Source organism: Artibeus jamaicensis, unplaced genomic scaffold, assembly GCF_021234435.1.
Source record: "Artibeus jamaicensis isolate MK-2021 breed Jamaican fruit bat unplaced genomic scaffold, CSHL_Jam_final contig_603, whole genome shotgun sequence".
Classification (NCBI taxonomy): Eukaryota; Metazoa; Chordata; class Mammalia; order Chiroptera; family Phyllostomidae; genus Artibeus; species Artibeus jamaicensis.
In genome coordinates, this window is record NW_026521904.1 from 1,556 (window position 1) to 6,643 (window position 5,088).

The following is a 5,088-nucleotide window of genomic DNA, read 5'->3' on the forward strand; positions in this document are numbered from 1 at the left end:
TGCTCCAAAATCTTGGATCTTTTAAAGAAAATGTCAAATCCATGTTTTCGGAAATCAAACATTCTCTCAGATAATATTGGTGAAGCTGCTACAGGGCAAATTTTGGAAGGATATGTGCTATTTTTCAGGTGTTAAATGTGAAATCAGGAATTTCCATTTAACTTTGGTAACTATACTGCTTAGTACCATATTTTAAAGTATAGAAGAGTAAATAATGTTGAATTAATTAGACTTTAAATTTAGCTATCATTTTAGAAGAGCTAAAATTATCTTTATATACATGTTATTATATATTATTTATCTTCAAAACATCTTAGACTAATCTGTTATCTGTGTCAACATTGCACAAATGATGAGATTTGTATCTAGAGGTCTCACTGAACTTCCAGAGAATAATAGGAAACTACAAAATTTCTTGTTTGAACAGGTGGTCTTTTGATTAATGCTCTAGCACATAATTTTATCTCTGTGCAGCCATTTTATCAAGAAAGATAAGTGTTTTATCCTCTGACTGGTCAAAGAATAAACATCAGGCACCAGTTAAGGTATAAACTAAGAGAATAAACCACTTGGAGACCCATGAGCAGTGAAACCATACCTGCAAGAGAATCTTTCCAGTAGAGAAGATCATGAATTCAGAATTCAGAGAGCTGTGTGAAAAAGTGTTTCTCATTTGTTTATTTTCTGGTCACTGACAATTGTTAGATGATACATGTCTGTCTTAAAACTAGTTGCCCAAATATTTCAAGCAAATCACAAATAACCAATGTAATCCAAGTCCCTTGGACTTCATCCTCAATATTCCACAATAAGATATATACTACCTCGGTACCAGATTTAAATCAATAGAAATGACTGGTGATATTTTTTGACTGATTCATTCATTTACATGAGACATGAAACAGATTATTGCATTTCAGGGTAATATTTTGCATACAGATATTGTCATTACTTTCTACAGTTACACTTTTAAAAAGATTTTATTTATTTATCTTTAGAGGGGAAGGGAAGGAGAGAGGGAGAGAACTACCAATGTACGGTTGCCTCTGGTGTGTCCCCTGCCAGGAACTGGCCTGCAACCCAGGCATGTGCCCTGATTGGTAATCGAACCAAGACCCTTTGGTTCACAGGCCCGTGCTCAATCCACTGAGCTACACCAGCCAGGGCTACTGGAGACATTTTCAGCTCATATATTCACAGTTCATAGTTTAATAGTGTGCAAACATCATCTAGAAAATTGTTGGTATTACTTATACACCACCTCCCATCAGCAGCTAAACATTTTTTCACTAAAAAATTCTAGTAAAAAACTTCAAATTTGAAATGTAGTTATAAATCCACTTACCTTCTTTGAGAAAAATTTGAAAGTTCCTGTAATTTATCTATTCAATTTCAGTGTAGTTCATTTTAAATGTCCTTTTATAAAAAAAGAACATTTTTAGATTAATTTTTTTCACAAGTGTTTTTTCCACAGTTTTAGCGTAGATCATAGTTCTGTTAGAAACAAAGAAGAGGCTCTTCAACTATCAGCTCTGTCCCATGGGCCAAGTGAAAAATCACCAGGAAGTTAGTGGACAGGTGCGGACTCCTGTGAGGATGTTGCTGGTTACCTCGGTCTGCCGGTGCATCTGTTGGATTCAAAATATAAGCATATGTGCTTTATATAACTTCCCAGCTCTGTCATGTTTTTACTATATTACTTAAAGGTAACATACTTACTGGAGACTGGTAGCCCTCCAAAAGCCCAATTTCCTTTCAGCAATGTGTTCATGTGGATATGTATCTTCCTAATTTCATAATTTACTTAGCTCTCCCAGTGAATTTTGATATACTTACTGAATAGCTGCATGAGAAAACTAAGTATCAAGTGAAACTAAGTAAGGAGACCATAAGACTGGTATCTTAGAGAAGAATTAGTCGGTAGAGAGTAGGTTATGCTATGATAACTATCCAAGGTCTCTATTTTAACAAAAACAAAGGTTTCTTTCTTCCTTGTACATAACCTATTATGGATTATGACATATTCTGGACAAACAGAACCCTGGCAATTGAGACTGCACTGGATTTATGCCTCTACTACGTGGCCATAAGGCCTAGTTTGCTGTTGCCTCGGGGGGAAGAGAGAGCTCTAGAGTTGCACGTAGGGTTTCTGAGCACTGGCTGAGAGTGACGCACACGGCCCCGCTCACAGGCCAGAGCTCTTCACATGGCCACGGGGCCAGGAATGCTGGGTGCAGATGGAACATGGAGCAAATGCGACAGTTGCTGCCATAGTGGGAGTCTGAAAATACTCATGTTTCACACTGATAACAACAAAAACAAATTCTGCTAATATTCCAGAAAAGAGTGAAAATGAACAGCAGTATTTTGTAACTCTGATGTAACCAGGCATGAGTTGGTAACTGGATACCCTTTTATTGATTGATTTTATAATTTCCATACTGAAAAGTATTTATATATTTTAATTAAAGTTATTGGAGTAATATGGTTTAATAGGATGACATAGGTTTCTTGTGTACATTTCTGTGATATTAAATCTGTAAATTGTACTCAGTACTAAAGTCAAACCATCTTCCGTCACCATATGGTAGGCCTCCCCTACTCCCCACCTCCTGAGAGCTGACTCTCTGGCAACCACCATATTGCTGTCAGTGTCTAAGAGTTTCAGTTTTATATCCTACATATGAGTGAAATTATATGGTTCTTAGCTTTTTCTGACTGACCTATGTCACTTAGCATGATATTCTGAAGATCCACCCATGTTACCATAAACGGCAGTATTTCATCTTTTCTTATGGCTGAGTAGTATTCCACAGTATATATGTCCCACGTACTCTTTATCCTATCATCTATGAAAGGAAATTCTGGTTGTTTCCAAATCTTGGCCACTGTGAATAAAGCTGCAAGGGACATAGGGTGCTTTTATCTTTGTGAATAAATGTTTCTGAGTTTTTTAAATATGTCTAGAAGAGAGATTGCTGGGTCATATGGTAACTCTATTCTTAGTTTTTTGAGAAATCACTAGACTGTTTCCCATTGAGGCTGTACCAGTTTACATTCCTATACACTAAATAAAGTTTCCTTTTTTTACATCAGCTCTCCATCACTTGTTATTACTTGTCTGGTTGATAATAGCCATTCTAACCAGTGTTAGATGTTATCTCATTTTAGTTTGATTTGCATTTCCCTCATAGCTAGTGAATTTGAACATCTTCTCATATATCTATTGATCAATTATATATCTTCTTGGGAGAGGTGTCTGTTCAGGTACTCTGCCCATTTTTTAAATATAATCGGATTGTTTGTTTGGTTAACTTTGTTGAGTTTTATGATTTTTAATATATTTTGGATGTTAAAATCTTGTCAGACCTATTGTTTTCAAATATCATCACACCTTTGTTTGGCTGCCTTTTTGTTTTGTTGTTGGTTTCTGTTGCTGTGAAAAAGCTTTTTAGTGTAATATAATCACATTTATTTATTTTGGCTATTACTTGGGATAAAATTCATAAATTTTCTCTATGACCAAGGTCCATAAGTTTAGTATCTATGTTTTCTTCTATATAATTTATTGTATCAGATCTTATACTTAGGTCTTTGATCCATTTTGAATTAATTTTTATATATGGGAACAAACTTCAGTCTAGTTTCATTCTTTTGCAGGTGGTTTTCAAATTTTCCCAGCACTATTTATTGAAGAAGCTTTATTTTCTTTATATGTGTTTTTGGCTCTTTTGTCAAAAAGAGCATTATTTGCCCATATGCATGTGGTTCTATTTCTAAGGTCTCAGTTCTGTTCCATTGATCTGATAAATTGAGATTTAGATTAGAGGAACATGAAATGTTAAGAGGCTAGATATTAAACACATCCTAATTCTCCACTTGTCTTTATAAACTTTCTTTCTCTTTTTGCATTGTATTCATAGAGCAAAAAATTAAATAACAAAATATGCCTTTATTTTTAAAATTGTAAAATTTCATATTGCCTTAGCATATCATGGCTTTTAGACTCTCAGTACAGCTGGTGATTACATGCCCATCCCTACTCTCTGTAGGTAGACAGTCAAGGAATCACACAGTGTTTAAATGACTACCATTGTTCTTCAGTTGAAGCACACAGCCACTCTATGTCTTGTGAATCCAAGTCCTGTGCTCATATTTTGCTCACTTTGTTCTATATTTTGAAAATATCTCTGTTTTATTCATCTCACCCACTAGACAGAGTTCTCCTTAAGGCTGAGACATGTGGCTTTTTGGCCTATGTTAATCTATGTTGTATGGATTACTTATCTGATACAGGTGTTCTGACCAGGAATTCACTGTTCTATACACTTCAAATGTCTGAGGGGGCACAACGAATTTTCACATGAGTATGCTGATGTCACCAGGTCCATGTGAAATGTTTTGGCAGGTATAATAGCTGATATCCATTAGCATCCATAACAGTATTATAAAGCTCTAGATATACCAACTATCCAGGATAAGCCACTATTGTCAAAAAGAAGAGAGAGAGAATGGGAGAGACACTGTTCTAGGCATGTTGCTTACATTACATTATGTAGTAGTGACAACAACCATATTGACACATGGGTTAACTGGCTCAGAGATTCAGTGCCTTTCAAGAGTCAGTGTTAAAGCTGAGATTTGACATCATGTCTACCTGATTCTAAATTTTGTGTATGTCCTCAATTCCACAATGACTCTCCCAGATTGAGAATATGTAGCAAATAAATATATCATCATGAAAAATCATCATGGTCCTCCTTCTCTTTTGTTCCTCTGTCCTTAATATTCTACTTACTTTTACATTGGGCAGAGTTTCATTCCCCTATACCAGCAGTAAGACCACCAATGAATTAGCTTTGTTAAATAAGTCTGTAGTGCACGAGGATTACTGTTAGTGCATAGATGTCCTCAGACTAGGTAAACATATTTTGGGGAAAACATGAAGTTTGTGAGAATGGTTCCCTCTCTTAAATATATACCAACCTTTTACAAAATGGTGAATGTATCGGGATTAAAAGGGAAAGAGGCATCCTGCTTTCTTCTGTAATTTTCCAGTCCTCTTTCTACCCCGGAAAAGACTCTTGT